Genomic DNA, 13,568 nt, shown 5'->3' with positions numbered 1-13,568 from the left:
TGGGCAAGAAGGAAACCCTGACATTCGCCGGGACGGACCAGGAGGACGTGATGCCCAGTGAGGTAGGTCAGGCAGAGAGAGGCGGATGCTGTGTGGCATCGCTTAGATGTGGAATCTAAAAAAAAGAAAAAAGCAAAAACTCACAGAAACATCAGAAAAGTGGTGGCCAAGGCGCTGGGAGGTGAGGGAAATGGGGAGAGCCGGGTAAAATAAAAGGGTGCAGACTTTGGGCTGTAGATAAGTCGTGGTAAGGAAGACGCGGGGCTGTAGGGGGTCACTCGGATGTAGTTGAAGTTTGCTAAGAAAGTAGAACGTAAATGTTTACACACACACACACGAGAGAGAGAGAAAAGCGTGCGGTCATGGGAGTATTAGCTGATTGTGGGGTTCTTGTCACAGTGTGTGCGTCTGTCAAGTCACCACACTGTGCCCTGTAAATATCTTGTAATTTTCTCAACTCTGCGTCAGCAAGGCTGCAGAAACAGATGATAGGCTATGCCGTCGTCCGCTTCCTACCCCCCCAGCAACAGCGTGCAGTAGGGCGGAGAATCGGGCTGACGGATGTGAAAGACACAGACCATTTCAGGGCCGATGCACAGACGCCCGGCAGCCTACGGGAGAGACGTGAGGGAAGATACGGAGGGAACGGAAGCTTCTGGTACCCGCGGCTACAACACACGTTCCACGTGGCCCGACTACGGCCAGATCATATGCGGGGGAGATTGTTCTGGGCGATGCCCAACGCCCATGGTCTTCCCACCGCAAGAATGCCCATGAGTTACCCTACCAGGTTGTTTCAGCAACCTGCTGGGTCTTGTTAAATGATCACGGCCAAGAGGGAAACGGCAGAACCAAACCACGCCTCGGGAAGTTCTCTCACAGCGCGTCTGCGGTTTGTGCGTGGTCGCCGTGTCCTGGATGCACTTGGTGTCATGTTTACTTCTCACTTGTGATCATTTTCAAAGGTTCGGAAAGGTGGAATCACCAGGCGAGAGCCCCACGTAGGTGGTGGTAATCGCTGGAGCTCCACGGGAAACCACGTTTACTGAAGGAAAGCTCATGCTCTTACTGCCACATTGGCTGCTTTTGGCAGAATCTCTGGCTGTAAGGGGCAGGCAGTCCTGTCGTTTGATAAAAATTATGGAAGCCACGCTGTGGTCCATGTTTTCCTTCCAGCTCTGACGCTTAGGCAAAGCCACTGGTAAGAGGGACCACGTGTACGGAAGCGTGCTACCAGGAAACTGGGGCAAACAGGCTTGGTCTGGCAGCGGTTGGCCGAGTGGTGGAGAGCCTTGTCCGAGAGATGGGCCTGGTTGCACGTTCCCCTTTTGTGACACTTCATCGAGAGGAACCAAGCACCTGGGTTTTCCCAGGAGGACTCTGTGTGGAGCTACTGGGCGCCTTGTCACATGGGTGGGGTCGTCCCGAGTCTGCAGGCAAAAGTCAGCCCTTGGAGCTTTAGTTGGCTTGCGGTATTTTTTCAATTAAAGATGCTATGATTGAAAACAGCCCAGAGCCTTTTCTGAGCTCTGTTTAATTACTCATTGTTCAGAGCGTGTGCGATACACGGTATTTTAACGAAGAGCAAAGACTTCAGTAGGTTTTCTTTTTAATTTTTTTAAAATGTTTATTTATTTTTGAGACAGAGAGAGGCAGAGTGTGAGCAGGGGAGGGGCAGAGAGAGAGGGAGACATAGAATCTGAAGCAGGTTCCAGGCTCTGAGCTGTCAGCACAGAACCTGCTGCGGGGCTCGAACACGCGAACCGTGAGATTATGACCCGAGCCGAAGTCAGATGCTCAACTGACTGAGCCACCCAGGTGCCCCTGTTTTTGTTTTGTTTTTAAAGGATACTGAGATGGGGACTAGAACACTGGACTGGCCATTTCTTGGGGCAGGGACCACCAGGAAAGGCTGTCCGCCTCCTAGGGCCTTCACTGTGTGGGGAAGCGATGGGGCAGGAGGACCCCTGGGCCAAGGAAGTAAGCTCATAGAGGCTTAGAATTTGGAGTGTATTTTCTTGGTCATGTGAGCGCATAGCCTTTCTGGGTGTTGAAGTGAATTTCACGTAGGGATGAAAAACTTTATCTTTGGGTGAAATTATCCTTGGATGCTGGATTGACTTATTTCAGTAGCAAAGGAAGTTTAACTGCAAAATTCAGTGTTCTGAAAACAAAGGAGTAATCGTTACTTTCTTTGCAATTCCAATATGCAGAAGCCTATCACAGAGTAGTTTTCAGGGTGTTTGTTTATAAAATAAAACTATCTATAATATAACCATTTCCTTGGGGCGCATGGATGGCTCAGCTGGTTGAGCTTCCGACCTCAGCTCGGGTCATGATCTCACAGTTTGTGGGTTCAAGCCCTGTGTCAGGCTCGTGCTGACAGCTCAGAGCCTGGAGCCTGCTTCCGATTCTGTGTGTCCCTCTGTCTCTGCCCCTCCCCTGCTTGCTCTCTCTCTCTCTCTCTCTCAAAAATAAACATTAAAAAAAAGTTAAAAAAAATAACCAATTCCTCTGCTCATAATAAATTTGTGGTGGGAAAAGGCGGAGACCAGCTTTAGGGTAGATTGAGAGTGTCTGGTCTTTTTTTAATGTTTATTTATTTTGAGAGTGAGAGAGACAAAGCATGAGCAGATGAGGGGCAGAGAGAGAGCGAGACACAGAATCGGAAGCGGGCTTCAGGCTCTGAGCTGTCAGCACAGAGCCCGACGGGGGTCTCAAACCCAGGAGCAAGATCATAACCTGAGCCAAAGTCTGACGCTCGACCGACTGAGCCACCCAGGCGCCCTGGGAATGTCTGCTCTTTTTTATGTAAGCACCTGTTACTGGGGCAAGACCCTTCTTTGTGTTTCTGGCAAAACCCAGTGTGGTACTTCCTGAGGGACATGAGTCCGCAGCAGGGTTCAAAGCTGCAGCTTAGCGGCAAAGCTGCTCTCCCGTTACCCCAGAGCTCTGTTTAGTCAGAAGGCAGCTCGCGACAGGAACGTTTGACATCACCTCTCTGCCTGGCTTGGCTGGGGCCCCGGCACTGCTTCCGGCCAGGGCTGGTGGCTGGCGGCGACGTGCCCTCCAGCACATCGCTCTTGCCCTTTGCGAGAGTGACGCTGCCATATCCTCTGTGCCGCAGCCCGCTGGAAGCAGGGACCTGACTCCACGGGCGCAGCTCTTTGCCAAAAGCCAGTCCAGATTCTACACGTGGACGCACTCAAGGGCATGCTAATCGGGACAATTAGATTGTATCTGATTAGTGGCCTCTGGCAGTGGTCCACTCAGCTCTGTGGTGCCTGCACCCCGACCAGGCAGGCACGAGTGAGGCTCCAGCTTCCCCCAGGTCCCTCAAAACCGCCCCAGAAAAGCTGCTGGCGAGCCCCGGAGCTCTCCGAGAATCAGCGGTGGCTTCCGAAAAGGAAAAAGCTTCAACTTTTCATTTCTAAACTGTTGGCTGATGCCTCTTTTTTTTTTTTTTTTTTTTTTTTTTTTTTGCTCAGAGAAAATGTCATTGATAAATTCTGAAGCTAAATGTAGAAACTCTGGAGGAAAAAAAAAATAACAGTGGGATGCGATCTGGTTTATAAAGCTAGAGAAAACGTCCTGGAAAATTCCTGGTAACTGAGACCAACTTGCCAAGCCAGGAACTTCCAAACTAAACGTATCTACTAATTCATTCCTCTGTTGAGTAATTCTTTGTGAACCGGCTTGAGTGTAGGCATCCAATGAAATCTAGTCTTTGCCATGCAGATAAGCTAGGGCTTTTATGGGTGACAATAAAGTGAAGTTTATCTGAGGTGTTAGCTTGGTGGAAGACGTTTTGTTTCGTTTTGGGTTTTTTTGTTGGTTGGTTGGTTGGTTGGTGTGGCAGTCCTGGGAAAGTTTCAGGATCCCAGTAGACGCTGAGTAAATGTTGGGATCCAAGAATGAAATAACGGTCTCTGCCCTTCAGGCTTACATTCCGTGCCGGGATCATAGATGGGATTCAAAAATAAAACGCCTGTTTTCTTTAGCAAGCATTTACCGTGTGTGCCGTGTCCTGTGGAGGAAAGCAGGGTAGTCAGGGGGCCGGAATGCGCTAAGTGGGGGCAGGGGTGAAGGGGTGCGTGTGCAGGTAGCATTCACAGGGTGAGCTACTGAGGACGAGCACCTAGCTTGGGTGTTGCCAAATGCAGAGTGTTTGAGGACAGGGTGAGGCTGGAGGGAAGGAGGGCTGGGGGTGGGGTGGGGTGGGGAGGGCCTGAGGCCCTCTCTCTTCCAGAAGCCCCATGGTTTCCTCGGGGCGCATTCCTGTGGGCGGTGTGGCCTGGGAGCCGAGGCCGCCTCATCTCCTGCTGAAGTGTCCTTGGTGCCTCCTCCCTCCTGACCCCTGCTGGCTCTCCAGATGGCTGCGCCGGCCTCCCCTTCAGGCCCCTAGTTGCTCCTTCCGTCCCCCTGGAAGAGGAAGCACACGCCTGTCCTTGGGTGATTTCTCCTACTTCTTCCTATGCCGGGAGCCCCCATCACCCCCACCCTCCTGCCACGATGACCGTAGCAGATCTCACTCTTCTCATTTCTAACTGGCTGCGGCCAGGGCGATTGAGGTTCCAGGTATGGAATCCGGGTGGCATGGGCGTGCCAGTCACCTGGAAAAGGTGCCGGCCAGCTGTGAGTTTCCGGTCCTCCCGTCCTGGTGCGCTCCAGGGCGTATGCCCTGATGACAGCCTCACCTGCTGCAGGTCCAGCAACAGAGGGACCCAAACCCGCACCCCAGTCTTTAACCTTGCCTTTTGCTGTAGTCTCTGATGCTAACTCTTCTGGTCGGGCACAGTCAGGATGTAGTGACCCAGGAGTTGCTTGCTCACCTGAATTACGAGACCTGGAGGGTTTGCGTGGGGGCAGGGTGGGAGTCCTGTGGGCTTGGGCTGGCAGGGAAGGCGTCACCTCGACTCCTGAGGACCTCAGAGATTAAGGGAGGCAGCGAGCCTGAGACCAGGGCTGAGGTGGGAAGTCTGGTCTCAAGCAGGGCTCTCCCGGAGCAGGTTCAGGTGGCTGGAGTTGGTACCTGTGGGATCAGAGAGCCTGGGAGATGCTGGGTCTTGTCAGGGGTGGTCTGGGTAATAGCTGAGGCAGGAGAGGAGAGGAGATGCTGGAGTCGGGCAACAAGCCACATCTGGTGTTCCTATGGCCTGCTGTGTAGACAGCCCAGCCCCGATTCTCTTAAAGACTGACATAAGGAGAACATTCTGTTCTGTCTGTGTTCACAGCCCCTTTCTGACTGTGTCTGGCTCACGTGCCCCCAGTTGATAACCGTCCGGTCCTTTCTCCTTTGATGTGGGTGATAACCTTTCCAACATACACCTCATCTGATCCTGAGTGTTAAGTGTTTGTGAGGAAAAATCAGCTTGTTATTTCAGCTACAGTATTTATACCCACCCTTAAAACTACACATGGAAACGACAAACAAATTTATTTGCCATTTTTGAAAATTTGGCCCTTAAAGGGCATTAGCAAGAACATTGTGCCATTAGCACAGATTGTTTTTAAAACACTTGAAAAGATCCAAATTCTGCTGAATTTGGGGGCCAAGTGGATTGAAAATTGCATCTTGTATCCCAGAATCTCCATGCAGCTTGGTTGTGTGCATGTTGGAAAAGAGTGCCACTTACACGTGGCCCGTGTCACCCAAGGAGGTGACCTGACCCTGGCCCAGGTATCCAGACATCCCTGGACCACAGAAGGCCAGTCTGCAGATGCGTGGAGGAGACCGGGGCGTCTGGTGGGCCTGAGGGAGGGCAAGGTGGGCTTGTTCGGGGCTTGGATGCCTGAGGGTGTCTCCCAAGGAGCCATCCCAGATCCCAGTCCCGGGAATGGAGCCCAGTGCTGCTCTAGTCTCATGATCACTGCCCGTAGGATGAGGTCCACGGTCCTTCCCCTTCTGCTGAGGCTCCTAAGGAATTCTGGTCTTGTCAGTTTCTGGAGCTTGTGAGCAAAAGACCCTTCAAGGATTCATCCTCCCTCCTGCCTCGTCCAGCGTGCGGTCAAGACCCGGTTCATATCACCTCTGTGATGTCCTTCTTAACCGGGTCATGTGGAATTGGAAGGTTCCCTCCTTCAGATTCCCCCAGGACGGGGGTTACAGTTACCCCATATTTTTGCTCGATTTCCCTCTTCTCTGTAGGTCAGTGGCAGAGTCTTGAGTTATTTTGTCCATCCCCTGGAGTCAAGTAAGAGTGCGGTGGAAACTGTTGACTGGATGGGTGACTCCTTACCCAGGGTGCGTGAGCGGGAGGGAAAGGAAGAGGCGAGAGAGAAGCGAGTGACAACGTCTGACCGCCTGCACACTGTAGCACGCGTTCCGGGCGGGGTGCATCGGCCGAGGACTGGGACGCACTCTGGGAGTTAAGTGCTACTAAGATCAGATAACGTGTTCGAATCACTTCATTAACTTAATCTAGGAAGTACATGCTGGTGATCCGGCCAAGTGTCAGTAGACACTGGGGCACAGGCAGGCCCGAGCAAGGTGGATCTCTGGACCCCGGGGGTCCCTGGTACACGTGTGTAGGCTGGCCACTGTCAGTGGTGATCTGTCGGGGGCCCCGGAGAGTAGAGAGGAGCAGGGGAAGGAGTGGTTTGTTCTGGCTGGGAGCACCCAAAGTGTCCAAGGAGAAATGGCCTCGGGGGTCAGTGGCAGGGGGTCAGCTGAGGGGGTGTCCCTGGTGGAGGGAAGGCTGCGGCGGAGAGGCAGTGTGGATGCCTGGGAAGCTGTCTTGTTGGGGAAGGAAAGCTGGCAGGGCGCGTGAGCATCACACTGCTTGGAAAGGGAGTGGAGTCTGCCTTTGCCCACAGGACACCCCAGCTTGTAGCACTTTTTAGTAGCTTTTAGCTACTCATTTATTCATGCCATTTCCTGTGGGAAGAAGGAAAGTACCGGTGTGAAGCTTGGCTATGTAGTTTGTGCTGGTGGCTTTAAAACCGCGGCTCCTTTCAAAAGGCAGGTTCCTAGATAGCCCTTCAGAAATTGCAGTTCACTGGCCCGGGTGGAGTCCAGGAATCTGCTTTCTTCGCAGACACCACGGGTGAATCTGATGCAGCAGGTTCTTCCGATCCAATTTGTAAACCATTTCCCTAGGTCCAGGTGTCACTTTGTCCGTGGGTTTAGGAGAACGTGTGAAGGAACATTTGGTTATGTGATGGGATCATGGCTGTGGGGGCAGCGGGGCTGGGAAGTTGAACCCCAGGGCCAGTAACTGTTGTGTACAGAAAGAACACAGGTGCCTCCTTGGGGCCTGGGGCGGGGGGGTTGTTCTGCAATGAAATGAGTAGGAGCTTAAGGGCCGATCCTAGAAGCGAGAGTGGCAGCTGGGAACTGCGCATCCGGGAAGGAGCCGGCCCTGCGGGGAGGTGACAGCCTGAGACCCACGCTGTGGGGATGAGCTTGAGTGGCAGTCGTGCTGGGTATCGTCTCTGCTTCTTTCGTGCCCAGACCTTCCATGAAATCCTGTTGCTCATGAAAGCCCCAGGTTAGGAGTGTGGTGGAGAACTACAGACCGGGATCCTCATTCACCTGCAGAGCGGTGGGGGAGTACAGAGCCACGGCCGAGGCGCCGAGTCATCGCCTGGGGCTGCTGGGACAAAGCACCCTGAGCCGGGTGGCTAACAACAGTGGACATTTATTCTCTTACGGTTCTGGAGGCCAGGAGTCTGAAACCAGGGTGTCATCAGAGCCGTGCTCCTTTGTAACCTCTTGTTAGCTCCTGGCGGTGGCCATCCTTCCCCAGTGGCCCTTGGCTAGCAGCCAGCGCTGTGGCATCTCTGTGTCATCATGTGGCCTTCTCTGTGTGTCTGTGCCCACCTTTCCCTCTTCTTCTAAGGACACCTGTCATTGGGTTAAGGCCTGTCCTAATGACCTCTTTCTAACTTGAATCGTCTGCATAAACTGTGTTCCCCAATAAGGTCATGGTCACAGGCACCAAGGGTTAGGATATGAACATTTCTTTTGAGGGGGACACGGTTCAGCCCATAATAGATGGTCAGGTGTGAGAGTGCATGCCCTATGGTCCCTCGTCTCTCTCAGAATCCTCAGAAGTTTTGGAGGGGAACTGAATTATTGGAATACGTATCAGCACCTTGTAAGCTGGAACTCTGGGTATTTATCAGGACATTATGAGACAAGGTGACTCCAGGTGAACTTGGGCCCGCTCTAGTTACTCGTATGTCGCGAGTGGTTACAGCTTAGCGTGCTGTTTGTCGGATGAATTCCGTAACTGCACATGTACCGCAGGCAGCCCCGTGTCGCCATCGTGGGGTTCGAGTCCGGCTCACGTAGGGCCAAGTGACGTTCTCGCGAGGACAGAGCCGTAATAAATGCTTCCCGTCTCCAGACAGTCAGACGCCGTGCCTGTGGGGCTCTTAGGCTCTCAGACGGACCGATTGCTGCGTGAAGCCCGAGCCTCATGACTTCACCCAGGGTTGGGAAGAGAAGGAGAGGGGCCCGGTTACATGATGTCCTAGGCTGGCAGTCGCGGTGCTTTGGACACGGGTCACATTCTGCTGTCTGCTTGATCGTAAACACCTGGTCCTGGAACCATCCGCAGTTTCTTTCGGTGTTAGAGACTGGGATGGCAAATTTAAAATTCAAATTCTTGTGAACAGCAGAGAGAATGTGGCTATAAAAGTGTTTCAGACCACAATGTTTTAAATGAAGGTTAATTTTCTGATAAAGTAGGAAATGAAGGAAAAATTATCTCCCTGCACGCGAGCATGGTTTAGAATACTATAGCTCAATTAGATGTTCTGATTGTGCAAACAATCAGCTTCATGTCTTGTTAAACTTCTCCTTTTCAAATTAGGAAGCTTTTCTATACTAAGATCAGCAGGGGTATTAAGGATACAACAGATAAAAGATCCATCTGAGCTCAGAGGAAAATTATAACTTAAGAGGGTTCAAAACTAAATGAGAGCTTCCTAAAATCCCGCAGCGTATCCAACATTATTAAAAAATCGTCCAGCATGGAAATTAGCTGTTAGACTCAGAGGAAAGAAGTTATTATTCTTTGCCTTTTCTCCCTAAGATATCAAGTACTTTTTGCCCAGTGGGTTTTGCTTTGTGCGTGAAAGAAATAGGCATCTCGCTTGTTAATCAAAGTATTATTTGCAAACTAGATTTTGAGATGGAGAATGTTTATTCCTTATGGGCTGGGCTTTAGGAAAAGGAAGCTAAGACCATTAGAATTTCCCAACTTCGTCTGCAAATGAAATCGATACCCTAAGTTTTAATAAGTCCATCATTTTTCTGATTCATTTTCAGGTCTTTTTGTTCAGCTCTGATGGGGTTGTATCCAGAACAAAGACCTGCACAGTCATTTTTGTCCTGAGTCTTCTGTATTTTCAGTCCTGATAGTAACGACACAGAATGTGGTAACACACATGTTATGGCACCTCGTGGAGTTTGTTCACTGAGTGCGCTAACGATGCCTCATCTTCGTAAGACCTTGGTTTCTGTCCAGCCTGTCTCCCTTCTTCCTGCTCTTAATGTAGACTCTTCGCTGCCTATGCCGGGAGCTGTGGCCCCTAACCACCCCCCACTTCCTCTGAGCCCTCCCCTCTCCCCTCTTGCAAGTGCGGAGCCCCTGTCCTGCTCTTCCCGATGGTGGCTGTGCACCATCGCCATGCCTTCCTGTGCGTGGCTTCTCTTGCACTTTCTTTGGGTTATCTTCCCAGGCTTTGTACCAGCTCGGAGGTTGTGTCTTCCAGGAAGCTTTTCCTGACCCCAGGCGTCCGGAAAAAGGTTAGGTGTCCCCCTCAGGAGTGCTCTTCACACAATCATGTTGTCACCTGCTCCTGGTTAGTTTCCTTAAAAAGTTTTTTTTTAATGTTTATTTATTTTTGAGAGAGAGAGAGTGTGAGCGAGCATGCAAGTGGGGGAGGGGCAGAGCGAGAGGCAGACCCAGAATCCGAAGCAGGCTCCAGGGTCCGAGCTGTCAGCACAGAGCCGGACGCGGGGCTGGAACTCGACAACCGCGAGATCATGACCCGAGCCGAAGTCGGATGCTCAACCGACTGAGCCCCCCAGGTGCCTCTTGTGTCTCCTGAATCCTAAACTCTGAGGGCACCATCTGGGTCTTCTCTGGCAGGTAGCACATTACCCAGCATGCACTGCACACTCCGCCAACATTTGTTTGCTCCTCATGTAATTATTGAAAATATTTGAGGGTTCCCGGAGGAGACCTAGGCTCTTCTTTGAAGATGAACTCACTTCACTCACTGAGAACAAAAAAAAAAAAAAAAAAAAATGTGACCCTAATGTCTAGGGCTGAAGGGGCCGCACCGAGGTTGCTTGGAACAAAGGTTTGTCACAGTCTGGCTCCCGTGTTGGGCTAGGGCTGTGACTCATTGACTGGAAGAAGAAGTCTTAGGTGGATTGATGGCCAGTAGTTTGACAGATTCTATCACCCCCATTTGGGCAAATGAAATGAATTATTGAAAGTGATGGCAGATGAGATAACATTTATCTCAGAAAAGGGAACTGGGAAGCACTGCCCTGGGTGCCTTAAACATTAGTAAGTTCTTTTCCGAAGTGGATCCACTTACTTGCATTTTATAGTCAAGGACTTTAGGATAATGGTCAAGAGAACTTTGGATACTCAGCCATCTGCAAATCCCACCACATGTATTAGCTTTAAGGTCTAGGGAAAGGGCTAATCTCTGTGTGTCTCAGTTTTCTTGTGTGTTAAATGGGATTTTAAAAAGCACCCTGAAATTGCACTAATGCTAAAATGAGATAATACATGTGAACATTTACCATAGTGCATAATAAAGGCTCAATAAATACGTGAAACGGAGAAACTAAGGTTCTAAGGGTTTCAATCCTTGATCACATAGCTAGGGAGGAGTGACTCTGCTATATGATCACTTAGCTAGGGAGGATTTTAAGTCCAGATTTGCCCGTCTTACAAAAAATAGTGCCATTCCTGCTCTACTGGACAGTTTCCTTAGAAACACTGTTCTGTGTACTATTGTTGACATTGGTGTTTTGGGCTTTTTGACCCTTGTAGTTTGCTGCAATGAATTTAGAGATTTCCCCCATCAGTAGTGGACTGCCCATATGTTGCACTGCCAGTTAACTGACACCATAGACGTTTTCATGGAAACCCAAACTATATGTTGTTCCTAAATTTTTAGTTTTCAGAGGACATTCCTAGATCCGGCTGCAAAGTCCCATAAATTAAATTGAAGTCAGTCACATTTATGATAGGGTTGTTAAAAAAGCAGTAAGTGTTACAGATTTATGACTCTGTGCTCACATTCAGCTGTTCCCTGCTTCTGCTTCTAGGTCTTTCTATCCTATGTGGGATAAAATTTATATTTGTGGGTGAGATCATTATAAATCTTTTATGCACCATGAGTACAATTTTAAATGTTTGCATGCGTGGAGAAATGGGCCCATGAGGTACCTACTATATTTCATGGATTATGGTTCTTGTATAACTAGTAAGAAAAAAAAAATCTCTCAAACCCAAACCCAAACACTGAGCTCTGTAACCGGTACCCAGACCTTACTTAAGAGGGAATGCCTTATGACAGAGCTAAACTTTGACTCTGTGGATATTGTTTCAAAATTCCCTTTTTTTTTTTCACATTAAAACAACAATAACAGCGACAACTCTTATTGATGGCCACCCTTCTAGATGTCCCTTACAGCCGTCTCGGTGAGTTTAGTGAGAACAGAGTAGGAAAGGAACAGTTTCTCTGCATCAGAATTTCATGAAACCTTCTGGAGTAGGGAGAGTGAGCCCCGCACAGAGCAACTGTTTGCCCTTTCCTCATTATTTTTTTTTTGGAATCCTGACCCTGAACTTGTGTGTCACTGAGGTCAAAGTGTCTAAGAAAGTGCAGACATCTGGAGAAGACTTAAAAAAAAAAAAAAGTAACAAAAATGAAAATACACGTTTACTTTTTGCCAAGGGACAGCTGGGAACGAGGTACCAGCCACCCAGGGTGACTTCATAAGCTCTGCGATGACAGGGCAAGGCCTCATGGCCATCCCGAGGAGACACTGGGAGTTGAGCTCACTTGAACGATGAGGCCAAATTAAAAGGGATAAGAGAATGTGAAGAAGTATCATTAAAAGGAATTAATAAGATAGAATTTAATCTGCACAAACATTTTGTGCTGACTTTGTGCTTTGGAGCACGAGGCTGTCAGTTTTGCTGTGTTGTCAGTAGGAAATGATGCCTAAATTAATCCAGGCAACAAAATCATCTGGAGGAGCTTCATTAAAAAAAAAAAAAAAAAAACACATGTCGAGGTCCCCATCTCAGCTCAGAGTCAGAATTCCCAAAGCCCCAGCACATGTCTCTGCCGTTCGTGACTTCCGTGGGCTGACTTTTGGGAGCCAGGGTGTCCTTTGATAGTCCCCTTTCTGGGTACCCTTTTGAACGTGCGTGTGAATTACTTCCGGCCTACCTACCTCTTTGTAGGAGGGGATTCTAAGTCAGCTGTGCTTTCAGGGGTGTTCACTTCCCTCCTGGAAATGGAAAACTGAAGTCCGGAATGGCTTGCGGTCTGATCAGCAGCTTGCACGGCTTACTTACCCGCAGACAGTCAGGACAGGAACGCATGCTTTTGGCCACCCAGCCCAGGGATCTTTCACTAGACCTGCCACTCCCACTCTGGGTCGGAGGCACTCCAGGGTGCCTCAGTGAACTTACATGGACCCTGCAGGATATTTGGATGTTTGAGTTTTCTAGGGAAACACGGTGATGCTCTATGGCTGTCAGATAGCGTGTGAACTACTAGCCTGAGACGATTCAGTTTCCACCGTGGGCCTTGCTTCGTTCCTTTTAATAGTATATCCTTGCCAAGCTGGGTTTCTGAAGGTTGCTGACGTGAAAGGCAGGAAAATCAGTGTGAAATAGGAAGTCAAGGTGGTGATGCCCCCTCTGAATCCAAGGATTAAGCAATTGTGATGAGCCCAACAGGTGCACATACCCTCTAGTAAGTGACTATTTTAGAATGGAAAAAAAAAGTTATATTTTCTTTCAGTTTGTGTCTTATTTTTAAAATGGTTACTAACTTCTAGGATATAAATGCTTATAACCTGATTACTTTACAAGCAGATGTATAAGATGCTGCTTTTGGCACAGGGATACTGAAAACGGAGACACTGAGGACACCGTGAAGGGACAGAGTTTAGGAGCTGTATGGCACTGTCTTCCCTTGTCACACAGGACATTTTGACTTGTACATTTAAAAGCTTTGGTTATCTGGGTTTCGGAAAACAAATCAATGTCTTTTCCTCTTCTTTTGGTGTCAGGGTCTTACCATTTATTTCAGACATTTGGCTTCCAAAGAATCTGTCTGTGAGTTTCACATGATGGTGGTTTTCCTTTCAGCAGCAAAGCTATGTTTCCAATGAAATGAAGTTATATTCAGAGCTGTGTCACTGGAGGAATAGGGTTCTGATGATGACTGGACACAGGGCATTTCATCCATGTAAAATATCAACCCGACTGTTGATATCAACAGTTAGGTACTGTTACAACTCTAGCCCTTTGGGCTCTTTAGACAGTAGGGTATCTAGAAACCTCCACTTTGGG

The sequence above is a fragment of the Herpailurus yagouaroundi genome, unplaced genomic scaffold (genome assembly GCF_014898765.1).
Source record: "Herpailurus yagouaroundi ecotype Mexico unplaced genomic scaffold, PumYag 188, whole genome shotgun sequence".
NCBI lineage: Eukaryota > Metazoa > Chordata > Mammalia > Carnivora > Felidae > Herpailurus > Herpailurus yagouaroundi.
Note: the sequence above shows the minus strand (reverse complement) of the source record.